The following is a 20,970-nucleotide window of genomic DNA, read 5'->3' as shown; positions in this document are numbered from 1 at the left end:
GTCTTCTAGAAAATAACCTTGACAATTTTCTTAAGGTATACTTGTAATTTAAAAATTTAGTCAGTTAGATCTAAGAGGCCAGGTGTTGTATTCTTGGGTTTTCTTGATATTTTGATTGCTCCGTTTCTATTACTGCTATTTCTGCTCTTATTATTATCTATGCTTTGAGATTGAGACAATCAATTCCACATAGAGAATTTGTTTTTATCCCTTCTAACTTTAATGTAGTCTATAAGCCAAACATATTTCTAAATAAGGCTGGATTTCTCCAAGGCCAGAGGAAGCCTTGCATGTCAACACCCTGTAAGTTGGAATCACATGGAGCAGTACAAAATCATAAAGGCTGCAGTAAACAGAATCCCCTTGGGAGATGACTCTCCATGAAGAGAGGCACTACACTAAAACTAAGAAAATAAGCAAGGTTTGTGAATTATTTCCAGACAAGAGCAAAGCACCCCAGAAAATAAGAACAAAATTAGTACAAGAAGATATCATATCTTATCAGAACAAAAGTTCTAGACGCCACTAGTCTAGTGGAATGATTTGGTACCTAAGTGTAACTTCTCAGCCACTGAAACACTGTAATCTTCTGGGATTTAATTAGCAATTTACATTTTGTCCTAATTCATACTCAATTTGGAGAAAGAATATGCTCTTTTGTAACTTCAGGCAAAAAATTCCAGTTTGACATTGTCAATTAAATGCAGGTACTATTATATTTTAAATAAATAGATATATTTACATTCTTATGCAGAATTACAAAATATCCAGAACCCTTGGAAGGAGCTGGTTTTCAGAATGGGCATGCAAGCAAAACCCAAGGTAAATAATGGAAATATTTGAAACCAGCAGCCAACTGAGGTTGCAATCTGTAATATGGCCTCTAACAAGAACCTCTCAAGAGCCCCCTAAGGTTCATTTTTAGGTAAACAATAAAAGGAAATTGATTGGGCAAGTCAATAAATGTGAAATGAAAGCATTCATATAATCAAGAATTTAACTGGCTAAAGCATATAGGTATACCCCGCTCAATAGAATATGTTTTTCTAAGAAACTGGCTAAAAAATGACCTTCCACCACATAAATTCTTTTTTTCATCCAATTTAATGTTAACTTGAAGATGAGTTCCTAGGGAAGCAAAGATGGAGAATGGGGGACCACTGGAGAGAGAAGAAAACTGATCATAAGCCAAGGAGTAACAGTGAAAATAAGATAATTAAAGGAACAAAGAATATTTACTAACTGAAATAGAAAAAAGAAACTCTCAAAGCACCTCATAAAGTATAAGCACTTGGAACTCTTAACATATCATACCCCAGTCTGCACTGTTCTAGGGGAGGAGGATCTGTGTGAACTTTAAATTCCATCTGTGCCTTTCACCATACAGTTCCCTTTTAAATCTTAGGCTTTTAACTCTTCAAATTCAAACCATTCTAACTTTAGCTGGACTCCCACTGCTACTTAGTATCCTTTTATTCATTTTGTTGACTCCCATTGAATTCCCTGCAGCAGCTACTCTAACCCTTTTCTACTCTTTGCAAGTCACCCTCCCCCTCACTCTCATCAGCTACAGCCTCCTGCTTCTCTGTGATTTTACCACCAAGTTATTCAACAGAAGCTCCCTCAACCTCCCTTCTCTCTTCATTAAGTGTTCTGTATTCTCTCTTATCTTCTCCTACTTCCCTCATTCTTCAGGAAATAAAAAGTCCCCTCTACTCCCTTTATTGATATTCCTGATGCCTTTCATCTCCTCCAAGTCACTAATCTAGCAGTTTTATTCCCACCACTCTCTTAGTCATCTTCAGTCTCTCCCTCTCCAATTGCTTTTTCCCCTTTTATTATTGAAAATTGTCAAGGCTACAAATCCTTAAGACAACAAACAAAACATTTCCTCAACCTTAACCAGTGGCTCTCAGCATGTGAACCATCAGTATCACCATTACCTGAGCACTTGATAGAAATGCAAATTGTGTGGCCCTATGACCTACTTAATCAGAAACTCTGGGAATGAGACCCAGCAATCTGCATTTTAACAAGCTCTGGTGATCCTGATGCAGGCAAAATTTTCAAACCCAGTTGCCCCGGAATTATCAGCCTTTCACACCCTTATTGAAAATAGACAGTTGTTTCTTTTTTTCCATACCAAACTTTCCTGCCTTAACCTTTTGCAGTTGCGTTTCTTCTCACCACTTGGCTGAAACTACTTTAACGGAGATAATTATTGATCTCCTAAATGCCAAATCCAAAATCGTTTTCTAAATCCTCATCCTTTGTTGTTCTGCAGCTTTTTACACTACCAGCATCATTCTTGAACACCTATCCTTTGGCTTTCATGACTCCAACAATCTGTTTCTCTTCTCTTCTTGCCCAAACTCCCTTTCCTTTTTACATCTTCACTCTTAAACCTGAAATGTTACAGTTCTATACTCTTACATGTGGCAATTTCATCAACTTTCTACAGATCAACCACCACTTTATGGATTACCCCAAATCTTATTTCTAGCTTTCTTAAAACTCTCCTGGAGAATTAAACATTTTTGCTTGTATGTCCCATGGTCACCTCGAACTCAGCATGCTCAAAACTGATTATCTTACTCCCTTCAAATCTGTCCTTTGTTATTTCTTTTCTGATATATCTTAATGCTTTCCCATGCAGCTAGACACCTGAAATAGAAACTTGGGAGACACCTTTGATTTCTCTGTATCCATTGTACCCCTATTCAGTTAGTCAATAAGTTTTGTGAATTCCCTCTCAGCAATATATCTCCTTTTCATTATTTTCCATTCTCAATGCTACCACCTTAGTTTTGTCCATTATTCGCTGTCTGTACCATTACTACAATTACCTCTTAATTTCCCTACATTCAGCTATTTCCTCCTCCAATCTAGCTAGTATATCAAATTATTTTTTCTAGTTTCACTGTACTATTTAAAAATCTTCATTACTACCCCTCTGGCTACTAGATCAATTCCAAACTCTTTAGAGTGACATTTAACTCCTTTTTTGTTTTACCTTTCCTCCTTTCCTCCAATAAATCTGACATGCTGCCTGTGCACTGGTAAATGGATATTACTTTCCCAAACTCTCAAACCTCTTATACCTTCCCATCCTGGTACTAATGCCTCTTTCATTCTTTCCACGTAGAATATGTTGCTCAACACCTACTTCCTCATCACCACCCATCCAAATCCTAAACATCCTTTAAGAGTATACTCCAATTCACCTCCACAAAGACCTCCCTCATTCTCTCTTTTACCATCGAAAAATGTGCTCTTCCTCTTAGGACCTGTCATAGCACTTTGTGCCTCTCTTAACGCAGTTAAAGCATGTTGCCCTGTTACATTCTTCTGTATCTCACAGTCTTCACTCCTCTCCTAGAATAAGTTAAGTGAGGTTAGAGTTCTCATGTATCTTAATCAATATGCTATTTCAAGTGCCAACCATAGTGCCTGGCTCATCGTAGGTGCTCACACATGTTAATTAAATGAATGGATATGTGATAGTCATCTATAAGCTATTAAGCTATATAAATGTTCATTATTACCAGTTCTGAAGCAGAGTCTAGGAGGTTGATGTGCATTAAAGATTTTTTGTTGTTGTTAAAAGAATGACAACTTTGCTTATTGGTAGGTTTTGGATCTTTTTAGTAACAGCTGGCTTCTCAGATTACTTAAAAATTATTTCAATTTTTATTTATCTAAGCATGAATTTCCTCACAAAAGCTTCTTTAAAGTGTGATAAATTTATATTGTGTTATGCTTTCTTCTAAGGAACTTGTTATACATTTGTAATCAATATATTACAAATTATAATAAAACATTTAAATCTGTTTGAAATCTTATTAATTTTTTATTCTACATGTTTTTATGTAAGGGTGCCTTAAATGAGGAAGTATATCATTGAGATAACTCTTTCAAATAATCATTGAGAGATGTTAAAACTTCACAGAGCTAATGTTTAATTTTACAAAATATGCAAAATAATCAGCTCTGACTTGAGAGAAAGAGATACTATACCCTTCTTCATCTTAGATAGGAGAGAAATAGGTACCTTTCTCTAACGTGGGGAAAATATAAATATGAAGGTATTTATAGTCCCAGCAGCATCAGAACACTAGGCAATTACTGCCTTTTGGCATTGTTATTTTTCTTCTGCAAAAGATGAGGAAAGAAAGCAAGAACTCTAAATGTTGTGCTATTGAAAACATAGCTAAGGTCTTCCCCGGGTTTTTCTGCAACAATCCAGACGAAAATGACTGAACCAATTTTTGGCTGAACTCATGTAGATAAGCACCTCTAGGCACTTCATTACCAAGCCAATCTAAAAGTTGACATTCAACTCCCATTTATATATATATATATATATATATGTGTGTGTGTGTGTGTGTGTGTGTGTGTGTGTGTATATATATATATATATATGTAATACACATACCATCTGAGGATTGGGTAAGTTGTGTAAAAATGTAAAATATTCGTAATAAAGTTACTGTATTGCTATTTATATAACTAACATTTATTGAATGCTTACTTTCTGCAAACATTGTGCTAAAAACTTTCTGTGCATCATCTTATTTAATCTTCACAACAGCTCTGAGAAGTAAATTCTATTATTATCCCCATTTCTCAGATGAGGGTACCAAGGCTTAAAATGATTAGCTTGTCCAAAATCACATCCATATGAAAAGGCTGAGCTAGAAATAAAATTCCAGTATGACTCTAGAAACCCAAATCTTAACCATTGTATTATTCTTAGACTTTGTCTTTTAAAAATATTGTTCTACACTAAACTAAAAAAATAATTTAAAGTTCAGATTTTTAAATATAAGGTTGCATCTTTAATAAACAATATAGGAAAATATTTTAAGAAGTAGGGGAAGGGTTGTAGTATTAGAAAAAATATATCATCTGAATCTTAGACAAAGCTTTTATCTAAGAATTTAAACCATTCTACATATGGTGGCACAAACCATAAATTTCAGGTTTAAGCTTTTTTGAAATGTTAATAAAAGAACTTTCAAAGTTTACATTTGAAATCCGTAAGTTCTGAGGTGAGAAAAAAGGGCATAAACTGTATCTTCACATTCCAAACTATGGAGAAACTTTCAGTATTTCCAATACTTGCCTTACATTGAATGAAGAGGAATACTTTACGAAAATGAACATAAACCCAAGCCATCCCAATGCAGTAGGGGGAGTACTTATATTTGTTCTTACTTTACTGTTCACTGCTTTATTCTTTGATCACTGCCTAATTTGGACTATAGAGTACGGTAATTCCTCCACAACTGTAAGATTTCTTCGGGCCAAATCTTAGTTATTCCTCATGGAGAAAGCAGTCTAGCAGAGTGGCCAAGGGAGTGGAATCTACAGCCAGACTGCCTGGGTCCAAATTCTGGTTCCATAATTTAGTAAACTGGGTTACCTTAGGCAAATTACATAACCTTGCTGTGCCTCAGTTCTCTGATCTATAAAGTCGGAATAATAGTAATAGTACTTCCTCATAGAGTTTTGTGAGATTGCAGGAGTTAATGTATACAACGTAAGTAAAGTGCTTAGAATAGTGCCTGTCACAGAGTTAAGTGCTATTCCTGTTAACTATTACCATTCATCTTTAACATTCTTTTTCAAAATTTCAATTTCATTATATACAAATTGTGGCTCCCGGAACTGGGAATAATTAGAAAAAGTGGGGAAAGGGTGATGATGATAAGTGATAATAGAAAAGGAAAATGAGTAAAAGACAAAGTCAAAGTACAGTAAGGTGTTTGTATCTGTGGGTTCTTTATCCACGGATTCTGCATCCATGGATTCAACCAACTGCTTATCAAAAATATTTTTTTTTAAATGTTACAGGTTTGCTAACATGTACTATGTAGTTAAGCCTACAATAGTTGTGTCTGCACTGAACAGGTTCAGAATTTTTTCTTGCCATTCTTCCCTTAACTGTAGAGGACAACAACTATTTACATAGTGTTTACTACATCTTATTATAAGTAACTAGGAATTATACGTAACTAGAGATGTTTTAAAGTATATGGAAGGATGTGTGTAGGTTATATGCAAATACTACACCATTTTATCTAGGGGCATCCAAGGATTTTGGTATCTGCAGAGGGTTCTGGAACTAAGCCTCTGTGGTTACCGAAGGACAACTGTATACACTTCTGCAATGCAGGCTAGGGGAGATACAAAACACAGAGTGAGAGTAAACCAGGCCTTAGAATTGTATTTCGGTATCCGAGGAAGAAGGGAACTGAGATAAAGGCAAGAGGATCTGACAGCATGTTTTGTGGGAAAAATGTTTGAAACATACTTAACTCAGCTAAATGGGGTCTTTAACAAAAAAACATTCCCATAGAGATATTTTGCATCTTGAGTTTCCAGGATTCTCTGGAACCCTGCAGCTTATGAAAACAACACTGAGTCATAACACCTGAAAGTCCTTGAACATTTAAATGGTGGACTAGGCCGGCCGAGTGGTGTGGTGCTTGGGAGCTGGCTTGGGATGCCAGAGGGCCCCAGTTTGATCCCATATATGAGGGCCAGTGGCACTGCCCTCTACAGCTAAAAAAATTAAAATAAATGGTGGACTAGACACAGAGCAATACTGTTAACATTTACTAATATGCATACAACCAGCATTAAAGTGAAACAAGCTGATATGTCTCTCCTTGAAACTGCAAGAGGGGACAGGAAAAAGAAGGAAATTCTGAGCCGTTTCTAACGAGCAGAGTATGACGAATGAACATATTTGTCAGAGAGATCTTTTACCTATAATCCTTCTTCTCCTCAACCCAGTTCCAATATTGCAGTCATCTCTATCAAGTAAATAAATCTATTTGTAGAACAAACAAGCCACATGCATGTGTGGACCATAAAATAACTCAATTTAAATGTAGCACATGGAATATTGTTGAATGTCTTGACTTGCCCAGATGGTAAAGTAAAATTGATAATATTGATAGTGGACCAGAAAGCTAAGGAAAGCCTGAGGTATATACATTATATTCTCTATTAGAATTTTCTATAGATGCCTACATGTTCTATGTTTCTGTGAATGGTAATTATATAGGTTATAAGAGACATAGAAAAACTAACAGGAAATAAGCCTCCAGAAAGATTGTTCAAATAATGGAAACCTGACCAGTACACCTTTACAATTAAGTGAGAATTACAGCCCCAAAAGCAAGTGGAGAAAAATATAGGAAAATGAGTCTGTAATTCTCCTCCCCTCTTTTGCCAACTAGAATGCCAATTTCTTCTTTGCTTACATTTAGAGTCATCCATGTTATTTTTCTAAAACTGATAACGAAAATAATTTCCTCTCAGAACTAAGAAGAAAACTATGGCTTGTGGTTTGGAATCTAAGTGATTGCATTGGGAGCAGTGTCACTATGGTTTTGGCTTTACTATTATTGAAATCAAACCTAGTTTACTGGAAACCTTAAAGATAAGAAAAATAGTCTTACATTGTAAGAACAAAATAAGCCTCTTGCCAACTCCAATGACCTACACCAAATAGAATGAGTTGCTCTTAAAAATTCATTTATATATACAATACTAGGTTGAGTTACATACCAAGCCAAGGGACTACTTTGGGGCCTACGGTAAGGTAGGAAGAATGATTATCTAGGGTAGCAATGCTAAGCAATGGAACTTGTTTCTGCTATGAACTCTCCTCTTCTAGTCACCCTGCTTTCTCCATCCGGCTCCCCAGCCTGGCCCCAATGAATTACCACATTTTGTTCTCACTACTCTCCTACAGGTCAAACTGTTACAGTCAGTATCCTCTAAACCTGCATTTCTCTTCCATGTCTCCAAGCATTTGTGCATGCTGTTCCTCTGCCTAAAATATTATCTCTCAGCTTATGAAAATCTATCTCCCAAATATTTAGTCTGTCTCAAAGTCTTCCTTGACTGCTACAGACAGAGGTGACACTACCTTCTCCAGAAAACTACAGGATACATTTCCATCATAAAAATTTATTTTGTTTTCTTCAAGGTCAGCATTTAGAAAGCAAATAGCTGTTGCATTCCTACTATGCACAAGACATTCTATCAGGCATTGTGCAGGGTATGTGTTTCAGTGCTGAAAGCTGTACAGTTTTAGAAAGTGAATAATCATTGGCCACCCTCAGAGATATATAATTGAGCAGCATATTAAAATTAATGCAATCTTGCTCAAAAGCTCATATTTCTTAGGCATTCTTTTAAGGGAGACTTAAAATCGGTTTGATATTAATATCCCAAGTGCATTCTTATTGCAGCTTGGATCAACTCCTATTACTCAAGCTTAATTTTTTTGTTTTTTTAAATAAAACTGATGAATTCAAATGTCTGCATATCAACAGAAAAAACGACCCCCTTTTCTGCGTAATTAAGTGCATTGTATTAATGTGTGCATAATGTAAAATCAATAAATAATGAATTACCACTGATTGTAATTGAATGTTTTCATAATTTTATTGTCAGCCATGATAAATAATCAGTACATTTATACTGCATTAAATTAATTAGTGTGTCATTTCTATTACATACATCAGCAATGAAGTAATGCAGTGACATCTGTTTTTAATGCTTTAAAGGTGGGATATCCTTTATAAAGTAAAAGAAGGAGTCACTAGAAATTTTTCAGTAGTGGACATTTATGGTGTTATCTCAAAGGAGATCTAATAAAGGCTTTTATACTTCTTGCAATAACTACATTTTAATCCACTATCAATTGAGTAACAATACTCAGACATAAACCCTTTCTTTCTGTGGAAATAAATTGAGGAACTCTTCTTTGGTTACACTGCTCTATCTCATTGAAAATTTATCAATTAGCAATGGTAGGCTGTACTTCCGCCACACTGAGAAGTTACAGAGTAAAGATGTAAACATAGTGTAATCAGGCCAAAAAAGAACAATGAAGACTTTTGTGTTGAAGGCCAATTTGTAACATTTTGTAATCAGTCCTTCAACAAAAGCCATACTCATTTATTCTGTTAATATACAAAGCAAACAATGTTGAAGGAATTCTCATGTGAAATTATTTGATAAGGTCAATGAAACATTGCATTGTGGAAGTGACTAAAAAGCTCTAACTAAGGTAGGGTTGCCAGATTTAGCAAGTAAAATACAGTATGCAATGTTTGGGACATACTTATAGAAAAAAATGTTCATTGCTGATTTGAAATTCAAATTTAATCGTGGTCTTTGTATCTTTATTTGCTAAATCTGGCAACCCTTACATAGGAGGAATCAAGGAAGTCTTCTCAGGTGAGGTGATACTTGTGCCATTGTGAACGATCACTTGAAGTTAGCTAGGTGAAAGTAGTGGAAGTGTTGGGAAAGGCAATTGGGGAAGAAACATGAAGATAGTTGGAGGATAAAAATGTGACTGAATGATAGGAAGAGCGTTGAGAGAGTGTGAGAGATTAAAAATAGGGGTGAGCGCCTCAGTTTATCTAGAAAATTAACTTCTAACTTTTCAATGATAACAGATAAAAGGGACATTATTTTACTTGAATCTCCAACCCTTTTCTCCAACTTCATAGTGAAGTCTGACAGGTGTAAACACACAGCAGCACTTGTGCAAAACAGTTGCTTAAAATAATACAAAGCTCTGCTCTGTCCAAAATTCTTTCTCTTCTTTCAAGAACTTCAACAGGTTTCACCTTGCTCTGTGAGAGCTAATTGGCCTTTGATTTTCTCCAGTAAGGAATCCGATAACTTCTCTTTTCTTTGAACAAGTCACATTCCACATTCTATGCAACTGTTTCCGCCTGTCAGGAAGTCAGGTCCCAATGTAATTTTATGGCTGGAGTAGAAAATTCGAGTGCTCCAAAAGAAAAATTTGTTTACCAATAACTGATGGTTGATGATAGAACCAAATGCCCTTCAATATAAACTGATGTTTGTATCCTGTTTGGATATTGACTCCTGAAAAGTTTTGTTCTAAACATGAAATGTTGTTCATCATGTTATTAGAATTTCTCAATATGAGGCCCTTACCATAGCAAATCACACTTATCTCTATTGCCCTGATAGGGTTCTTCATATAAAGTATAAATTCCCATTGCTATCACTCATCATATGGAGTCTCAAAAATTCAATTCAAACTCAATAATCACGCATTTTGAAATAACTTATCTAAACTCTCTAGTTAAAATATAGAGCCAAATGGGTGCATTTTGAGCTCAAAATGCCTGAAAAGAAAGAAATCATCAAGTGAAAGATGAGACCTGCTCTTATATAAAAATTATGTTTCACTACATCATTAACAATGACTTGTAAATCATTCTGTTTGGATCTGTATATAAGGGCAATGTGTGAAAATGAAAATGTTCTGTGTTTCATCATATGACATTTTAATCTTCCTCTAATTCCTTATTTGGTTTTAATTTAATATGTACACAAAACAAGGATCTAAAACAGTCTCAATTCTTTTGTAAGCCATGGACAATGTCTTCAACACAAATAAAAACATTCACTCATACACACACAGACACACACAGACACACACACACACACACACACACACACACACACACACATAGAAATACCTCCGTCCTCCCTTCCTCCACACACAGGCATTCTACCATTACCACTAAAATCTCAATCTTGGGTTACTACACGTTTTTATCTTTGGTTCAAGCAAACAAAAACTTTCTTCCATTTTACTGCTTTACTGCAAGAGACCCATCCTGGACTTACCGCCATCTAGTGACAGGTAGGGGTATTTAATCCATTTATTTTCCAAACCTAAATTGCCTTAAATTTCTAAAAGTAAAATGAAGAGGAAATAAATAAGAAAATAAATATAAAGACTCTGATAGAACTCTTTAGTATACAATATATCTGCCACAGCATTGTCTGAGTGTAAATGAAAGTAATTATTTTTGTTTTCAAATAAATTGGATTTCTTCCAGATTTCCAGCATGTTAATATTTTACTTTGTGATGAAAATGTAAACTATACAGATTATGTATTTCTTTGTATCTTAAACTTATTGAAATTCTATGCTGAAATAACATTTATTTTTTATTGACTTACCAATTGTTTTCAATAATAATAATTTGCTATTTTTATAGAATGTGCTTACATCTGTAGCTCTTATCTTGAGAAGTTTCTGTGTGTGCAGGTTCCTGAGATGTTGTCACAAATGATTTCCTTGCATTCATGACTACATAAATATTGCCGTGAAGGAAAAAAGTGTTAACATTTGGTCAAAATATTTTAGAATTCTTTTAGAAATAGGGTATTAAATAACTCAATGTAAATATATCTGTAAAATCTAGCTATGTAGGATTTAGAAAGATTTTTTTTTATTAAACAGTGCCCTACTATCAGTTTTCAGGGTCACACACACAGTGATTTCAATGTGGAAAGGGACCTCTTGTTTAAACTAGGAAACACAGAGATACTGCAGAATTTCAGCTCAGTCTTTGTAAGAATCAAATGCAGGCTTATTGACTACAAATGATAACTTCCATGTAAATGGCTAGATTTTATAAATAACTAGTAATTAGTGTCAAATTGCTTATTTAAAAATCATCTGTCTTGAGTTTTAAAAATACAAAGAATGATACATAATATTCTTAGTTCACTCTTCCCTAAGCAACAGGATAAACATATTTACTATGGATAGTGACTACTCCAAAAAGGTCAATTTAACCACTTCATCCAGTTGAAGAACCGCTGGGGTGCTTAGGTCAGTTCTTTTGTCTCTGCCAGTAAGGAAAACCTTTAAATATGAATGGGTAGGTTCTGGGTCTCTAAGTTAGCAGCCACTTTTCATTTCCTAGAGTCACTGAAACCAAGTCTCATTAATCTATGTCTTGTAAAAAGTTATAGAAGTCACATTAAAATGTGTGATATAATGGTTTCTCCATCTGAATTAGAAAGGAAAACAAAAGTAACAGATTTCTGAGGGTTACCTCTTTCATAATTTAATATCAGAATTGAATTGAGGAAATGCCATAGTGATATTACTGAGTCATAATATTAAGAATGTAAGGATTACAATCAGCTGATGCCTTAGAAATAGACATCTACAAATTGATTGGAATATTTGGTTGGAGTATGTTTTAAATGCTATCAAATTACATACATATGATGCTGATTCAATTATATTGGTACTGAGAATTATAAAAATTTATATTAATTATTTAAAAGGCAATCTATTTTCACCATGTAAAATATTCAAAGTAATATAAAATAGCCTTTCTGCCTGGTCATCTTTCTTTGTTCTCATATTTGTGATTTTACCCCAGAAGTGAAATCTAAGTTGAGAAATAGTTAATAAGTGCCCTCAGTGTACTCTGGATATTACATAACACTCCTTTAATATATGCAAATAAAGAATGTTACAGAAATTATGTAATGGATTTCACAGTAGAGAAATCCAAAAAAAAATTATATTTAATGTGAAAATAAATGGGGCATTAAAATGATTGTATTGAATAAGCACAGATACTTCAAGCATCAGAAGTACAATTTCTCAGGCTGATTTCTTAAGTGGTCATTGCTTCATTTGTATTATGGGAATCAAATTTTTAAAAAGAGTAAAATTTTCTAACTAAAATATTAATATAGCAATAAGAATCACTAGAAGCAACCTTTTGCTTTAGTTAGATAGACACAAAACATTTTTTTCAGTTGTCCAGGAATCATCAGTGAGAATATTATAGTAAAAATGTAAAGGACATTCATTAAATAAAAAAAATTTATTTCTCCAAATGCATGTTAGCTTCTTCAATTCTGAGCTAGATATTTTGCTTCCAATTTAAAATGCATGTTTTGAATTCATTCAGCATTTCTTTTTTAAAGTCAGCGTGTAGGTCATAGGTCAGGCTACAGTAATTCATCAGAGGGAAACCTCCCATGTGTAAACTCTGCAGTGGGAAATTTTGTTGCAGGATCTGGAAAAGCAGTGAAATCCTATATTGTTGTATTGTGTAGCATCATAAGACAAGAATTAGACTGAGAGGTAATTCTTAAATTTAAGACAAAGGCAACAAATTTAAAGTCAGGCAACTCTGACTGGCTCAGTTCAGAGAAAATGTTCTGAACCTACTGACTGAGACTCTGATAGAGAAGTCATGTATTAAGAGGGTGGGAAGCTCTCAAAAATGAAAAACCTCACTGTACAACTAAAAATAATCTTCATGTATGTTGTACACCTGAAACTAATACAATATTGTATATCAATTGTAATTGAAAAATTAAAATAAAATAAAAAAGGAGAAAAAAAAGAAGAGGAGAGTGAATCTAAACATGACGGGACTTTACAGAGAACTTTCAGATAATCTAAGATTATGATAATAAACATATTCAAGGACAAATATTTTTAAATGGCACATATATACCAATTTACACACTATCAGGAAGGTTGAAGCCAAGACAGGTATGAGACTGTAAAATTAGAAGAAAAATTCAAAACCACCAAAAATGCCTTTAAAAAAAAAGTTATATTTGGTAAAAAAGAGAAAAGAGTTACACTGATGTGTTTCTCAGAGTTGGGATTTTTATTTAAAATGCAGATTCCTCCCCCTGTACTAAATGAATCCAAATACCCAGGAATGGGCCCAGGAATCTACACTTTAATTAAATCCCCAGGTGAATTTGTTTCTTTATTTCAATGGATAAAGTGAATATAATTTTGTGTTTTTTAAAAATTGTATTTATTTCTGCACAAAATAAAATTACTATATAATCTTTCTTTTTTCAATTAAATGTATTGGGGTGACAATAGCTAGTAAAATTAAATAGGTTTCAAGTGTGCATTTCTATCACACATCATCTATATATCACATTGTGTGCTCACCACCCGGCATCAGTTCTGCTTCCATCACCACATATTTGACTCCCTTTACCCTCTTCTACCACCCCCCTTCCCACTTACACTCTGGTAACTACTAAACTGTTGTCTGTGTCTATGAGGTTTTTTTCTTGTTTGTTTGTCTTGTTCCTTTGTTGCTTTCAGTTTTATATCCCACGTATGAGTGAAGTCATATAGTTCTTGACTTTTTCTGTCTGACTTAGTTCTCTTAGCATAATAATCTCAAGATCTATCCATGTTGTCGCAAATGGCACTATTTCATCCTTTCTTACAGCTGAGTAATATTCCATTGTGTATACATGCCATATCTTCTTTTTTTTTACAATCCTAACCATTTTTATGTGCACAATTTTAGTGTTATTAAGTGAAACACTCATATCGTGCAACCATCACCACTATCGATCTCTAGAACTCTTTTCATGTTGTAAAACTGATTCTCTATACCCATTAAGCAATAACTCCCCATTCCTCCCTCCCCTCAGCTGCTGGCAACCACCATTGTACTTTCTATCTCTGGGATTTTGACTATTCTAGGTACCTCATATAAATGGAATCCATTTACATTTAAAGTCATTACTGATAAGGAGAGATTTATTTCTATTATTTGGATATTTGTTTTCTTTTTTCTGTTGCTGTTATTTGTGTGTGTTCACAACCCAGAGTCAGTTCTCCTTCCATCACCATATATTTGATTCTAATTACCCTCATCTACCACCCCTCTCCCCCCTTAGCTTCTGGTAACCAGTAAACTTTTGTCTATGTCTATGAGTTTTTTACCACATCTTCTTTGTCCAATCATCTATCGAAGGACACTTTGGTTGTTTCCATATCTTGACCACCATAAATAATGATGAAATGAACACTGGAGTACATATATCTTTTTTTTTTTCAGCTGAGCCATCCTGCCACCTGTTAGCAGCTCAGTGGCAGCTCAGCTCAGGCCGGGACTCGAACCGCTGTTGCTCAGAGCTCTTGTTCATAACCAACTGAGCCACTCGGCCGGCCCTTGGAGTACATATATCTTTATGGATAAATGTTTTCAGATGTTTTGGGTAGATAACCAGGAGAGGGGTTGCTGGGTCATAAGGTAAGGCAAGGGAAGAAAAAGCTAAAATAAATGAATGGGACTATATCAAACTAAAAAGCTTCTGCACAGCAAAAGATACCATCAACAAAACAAAGAGGCAACTGAATGGGAGAAGATATTTGCAAACAACACCTCTGCTAAGGGGCTATTATCCAAAATATATAAAGAATTCGTACAACTCAACAACAAAAAAACAAAGAATCCAAATAAAAATTGGGCAGAGAACCTGAACAGACATTTCTCTCAAGAAGACATACAAACAACTGACAGACATATGAAAAGATGCTCAACTTCACTAGCTATTAGAGAAATGCAAATCAAAACCACAATGAGATATCACCTCATACTGGTTAGATTGGCTATCATCAACAAGACAAAAAATCACAAGTGTTGGGGAGGCTATGGAGAAAAAGGAACCCTCATACACTGTTGGTGGGAATGTAAATTGGTACAGCTGCCATGGAAAACAATATGGGGATTCCTCAAAAAATTAAGACTAGAATTACCATATCACCCAGCAATTCTTCTCCTGAAAGTGAATATAATTTTAAAAGTCAAACAATGCTAAAAAACATGCAGTAAATAATAGTTACCGTGGCCAATCCATTCCCAAAACTTCAAACCTCTTTCTTAAAGGTAATAATTTTCAAATGTTTTGGTTATCTCTGCTTGCATCTATGTGCACATTTCTAAATAAACTGTGAATAAGATGTATATGATCATCATACTAATGTGAACACCGAATGCTGATTTTTTCCAAATTGTGATATAACTATACTAGGAGTGTGGGGGAGGGGAAAGAATAAGAGTGGGAGTGTAAGGGACTTAAATTCTAACCTACTATAAGAAGTTAAAAGGTAATATTTATTTATTCTTACAGTAGGTTAGAATTTAAGTTCCTTACACTTCCACCCTTATTCTTTCCCCTCTCACACACTCCTAGCATACCTTGTTTCCCCGAAAATAAGACCAAGTCTTATATTCATTTTTGCCCCAAAAGATGCATTTTATTCATTTATTCATGTACAAAAATCTATATTTATTCAATCATATCTGGCTGACGATCTTAACTGGGGCTTATTTTGGGGTAGGGCTTATATTACGAGCACCCTGAAAATCATGCTAGGACTTATTTTCCAGTTAGGTCTTATTTTCGGGGAAACACAGTAGTTATATCACAATTTGGGAAAAACCAGTATTCAGTGTTTACATTGGTATGATGATCATATACATCTTATTCATAGTTTAGCCAATCAGTATACTGTGATAACATTTCCCTTTTCTAACAATTTTTTGTTTGACCAGACATTAATAATAGCCTCGTGCGTACTTAGGTTTTTATTTACTTAGTGCTAATTCTATCCAAACACTCCATCATTGTCTCAATACTATTTTCCACATAAGCAAACACATTAGACAATAACTCAATTCCTATTTTCCCAGAAGTGGTCCCTCCTGGAGCCCTTTTCTGCTCTGCTTTGGGTTAGTTTCTCTCCAGTCAGTTGCATGTCTATTGTTCTAGGAATTCTTTTTGCCATCGTCATGTGTTAGCTCCCATTCCCTTAATCTTCCCCTTTCCTGATTCACCCATTTCTTTTGGTAGACTACATATTCCAGTCACTTTCTGAGTGCCACATAAAAGGTACTTTTTGAGTCTTGACACATCTGACATTATCTTGATAGCTACCAATAAGCTTTGTGTCTCATTTTTAACATGAATGGGAAGCCAAATATCACCAGATGTTTAGGAAAGACTCTTGCTGGAAAAAATAATAAGGATTAAAGAAAAAAGACAAAATAAACAAAGAAAACATGGAGAGAGTTTAAAAAGAAAGCCAAGGCTAGGACCAGAATAAAACTTTAAAATATATAAATAATATGCTCAGACAGGTGAGAAAAGATGTTGCAGCTAGAAAAAAAATACTCTAAAAATAATAATCAGTACCTCAGACTTAGATCCTGGAAATTTAAAACATGGCAAAAACAGAGACTCAGCGCTATAATCTCTCTGGTTGGTTGGTGGTACACTGTTATATACAGCCTTGTGTTCTCAAGGTTTGGTGTACCTGAAAATCACCTGGAGACTAGGTTGAACATGATGGGACATTTATCCACTTTTCCTCCCAAAACACCATTAAAATAATAGTAAGGGAATTTTTTAAAGCCTTAATTGTGACAGAGATCAAAACAGAGAATGGGAAATAAGAGAAAATAAAGACAAGGCTAGGAATAGAAGAAAACTTTACAGAAATTATAATTACAATATTTAGAGAGATAAGGGAAGATGGAAAGTGGATAGAGGTGTGGTAACTGACTTAGCCTCTGGCAGGGAACAATGCACATAGGCTCACTTCCCACCCGTCTATTACTGTGCAGCTTCCTCCCAAAGCTTGTTAACATCTCTTATTAGTTCTTTGTGTCTAGAGCTTGTGGACTAGGCTTCAATGTTGCCCAATTGAGCAGCAAAGCAAGCCCATCCACAAATGTCAGTATTTAGAATTCTTGAAGAACAGATATCTTAATTTTGATGAAGCCTAATGTATTATTCTTTTCCTTTATAGTTAGTATATTTTGTGTTCTGCTTAAAGAATCTTGGCTTACTCCAAGTGGCCATGAAGATATTTTCCCATGTTATAGTCACAAGTTTTGTTTTACCTTTCACACACATTTACATTTTCAATTCTCTGGGAATTGTTTCATTTTTATGGTGTGAGATAGAGGTCTTTTCTATATGGGTATCAAAATGACCCATTTATTTAAGTAAAACATTCTTTCCCTGTTGTACTTCAAAAATGTCATAAATCATATATGTGACCATATATGTGTAGGTCTGTTTCTGGATTCTCTATTCCAGTCCATTACTCTATTTGTCTGTACATGCACCAGTACCATGCTATCCTAGTCAATATATATTAATGATAGGTCTTGATATATGGCAGTTTTGTTTTATTAATTTTGTTAACCTAAAAATAAAAGGCCTTTAAAAGAGGCAACAAGCATTTATTTGAGATTAAAAAGATAAGCTATTTGGGAATCACTGATTCAGGAAGAAGCCCAATGTGTTCTGATTAGGAGACAAAGGCAAGGGGTATTGATGAGAAAGAAAAGAGAAACAATTATATCACTAAAAGGTTTCTATTGGTGCAGATAACATAACATAGTGATGATAATGCTAAACAATATTTTTAATTTTCAGTTCAGTAGTCATCAGTCTGGTAGTCATAATATCTGCTTTCTTGTTATCTTTGCAAAGAGTTCTTCTTTGGGATATAATGTTGTTTTAAGCCCAGTCCAAGGGTTATTTTACCCTGTTTTAACATTCCAAAGGTTTGAGGCATGAGTACAAGGCAGTTCCTCTAGGATGGTAGCTCTGGCTCCATTTTAAAGTGGCTCCATTTATTATTTTTTGACAATCTTCTTTAAGATTGTTTTTCTTGGCTATTCTTGAGCTTTTGCATTTCCAATATAATTTTGATAATCAACTTATTAGTTTCTGCATAAAACCTGCTGGGGCTTTCATGAGGGTCAAAATATATCAATTTGCAATGAATTGGCATCTTTACAGTTTTGAGTCTTTCAATTCATGAACATGGCATATCCCTCTATTAACTTGGGTCTTTCTTAATTTTACTCAATAATGTTTTATAGCTTTCTGTGTAGGGTTTATATGCATCTTTTGTTACATTTGTTCTTAGGTATTTGATGATATTGTAAAAGATAACATTTTCTTCAAATACTATCATTGATTGCTTTTTGTATACTGACATTGTATCCAGAGAACTTATTAAATTCACTTACTATTACTAACATGTGAATAGATGTTTGGAGATTTTATATATAAATAACAATCAACAAATAGTAATGCCCTTCTTTTTCAATTTCTAGCTCTTACCTTTTATTTCTTTTTCTTGCTTTATTGCACTGGTTTATTTATTTATTGCATACAATGTTGAATGTAAGTGATGACAGCAGGCATTCTTGTCTTATTGCCACTCTCAGAAGGTAAGCTATCAATATTTCACCATTAAACATGATCTTTGCTATAAGGTTTTGGTTTATATACTATTTACCAGATTAAAGAAATGTTCTTCTATTTCTGGTTTGCTAAAAGTTTGAGATATTTTGATATCATAAATGGGTGTAGAATTTTAACTCTAATCTAGTTTTTTTTTCTAATTTCTCCTTCTCTCATTTCTCCTTTGTTGATTTTTATTAATTTATAATAAATTAAATGATTTTTCTTTACCAAGTTATTATTTATTATTAGCATGAATTCAATGGTCAATAAGTACATATTAAAGTATTTTGAGGGCCATCTGAATGGCTCAGTTGTATAAGAGCACGAGCTCTGAGCAACAGGGTTGCTGGTTCGATTCCCACATGGGCCAGTGAGCTGTACCCGAGCTTAGCTGCCGCTGAGCTGCCAACAGGTGGCAGAATGGCTCCGCTGGTGAGAGTATGTGCTCCTAACAACAAGGTTGCTGGTTCAACTCCCACACGGGATGGTGGGCTATGCCTACCCACAACTAAGTTTGAACATGGCACCTTGAGCTGAGCGGCCACGAGCTGTTGTCGGGAGGCCAGATGGCAACTAGACTTGGAGCTGATCTAGATGCTCCCTGCACAACTAAGATTGAATGATAACAACTTGGTTTTTTCCCTTCCCCAATTCCCCAACACTCTTCCCCTTCCCCAATAAAAAAATTTAAAATAAATAAATAAAGTATTTTGAAAAAAATGTTAAGTACATCATAGGAAAGTACACTTCTCTTAAAATTAGAGCTATAAAATTTTGATATATTAATTGGAAAATTTTTTGAATATCATTTTACCTTTGAATTCTTGGGCTAAATGCAACTTGGCCATGATGATTATCCATTTTATTTATCACTGGATTAAATTTTATAATGTTTTAAAATATTTTTTCATTTATTTGCATCAGAGAGTTTGGGCTGTAATTTTTGTTTTTTATGATCTTCTCAGATTTAGTTATAAGTGTTATAAGTGTTATTCATATAGAGTGTACTGGGAAACATTCCCTCGTTTTCTATTCTCTCAAATAATTTGTGTGACACTGGTGCTACTTCTCAAATGTTTTGAAAAATTTACTCCGGGACTGGAGTTTTCATCAGGGAGAAATTTTGAACTGCAAATTTCTTTAATAGATATAATACTATTCAAATGTCTTATTTCTTCTGTCAGTTTTGTTAAGTTGTATTCTTCAAGAAATTTTTCTATGTTATCAAAAATTAAAATTTATTGCCATAAGGCTAAAATATCCTCCTATCTTTTTAATATCTGTAGGATCCTATTCCTCTTTTTATTCCTGATATTGGTTATTTGTGTGTTATCTAGTTATTTTTTTTATCTTGAGTAGTTTTGTAAGGAGTTTATCAATTTTATTAGTTTTTGCAAAGAAGTAACTTTTTTAAATTAAAGTTTATTGGGGTGAAAATTGTTAGCAAAGAAGTAACTTTGACCTATTGGATTTACTCTATTATGTGTCTTCTTTCTATTTAATTAAATTCTGTTTTTGTAGTTATTATTTTCCATCTACTTTCATTGAGTTTAATTTGTTGTTCTTTTACTAATTTCTTGAGATGTATACAGAGATTACTAGATCCTTCCTCCTTCCAAACTCATATTGGTGAACAGTCAGCAGTCAACCACCATATGAGTCTGTGAAAAACACCTGACAAGGTAGCCCCCTTGTAATTCAGGGCAGAACAAAGACAGGGCAAAGGATGATATTACAGCCCAGAGGCAAATGTTAATAGACAGTGAAATCTGGAGAAAAGAACTGGGCAGGCTATGATAATACTCTTTAATTTCTTAAACGGTTGTTATATCAGAGAGGGGTTGAATATGTTATGTATAAGTCCACAGGTCAGTACTAGAACTAATGGAGGACATTATAGAAAAGTAGATTACAACTCAATATAAGAAAAAACCTTTTTTGTTACAGATTTTTTTATTGGGGAATTGGGGGAGGGGAACAGTGCTGGGGAATTGGGGGAAGGGGAACAGACAAGTTTCTGTCCTTTAGTTCTTTGGT

This window comes from Hipposideros armiger, unplaced genomic scaffold, assembly GCF_001890085.2.
Source record: "Hipposideros armiger isolate ML-2016 unplaced genomic scaffold, ASM189008v1 scaffold_306, whole genome shotgun sequence".
In the NCBI taxonomy this organism is placed as follows: Eukaryota; Metazoa; Chordata; class Mammalia; order Chiroptera; family Hipposideridae; genus Hipposideros; species Hipposideros armiger.
The sequence above is the reverse complement of the archived record's forward strand: the minus strand, read 5'-3'. Positions refer to the sequence as shown.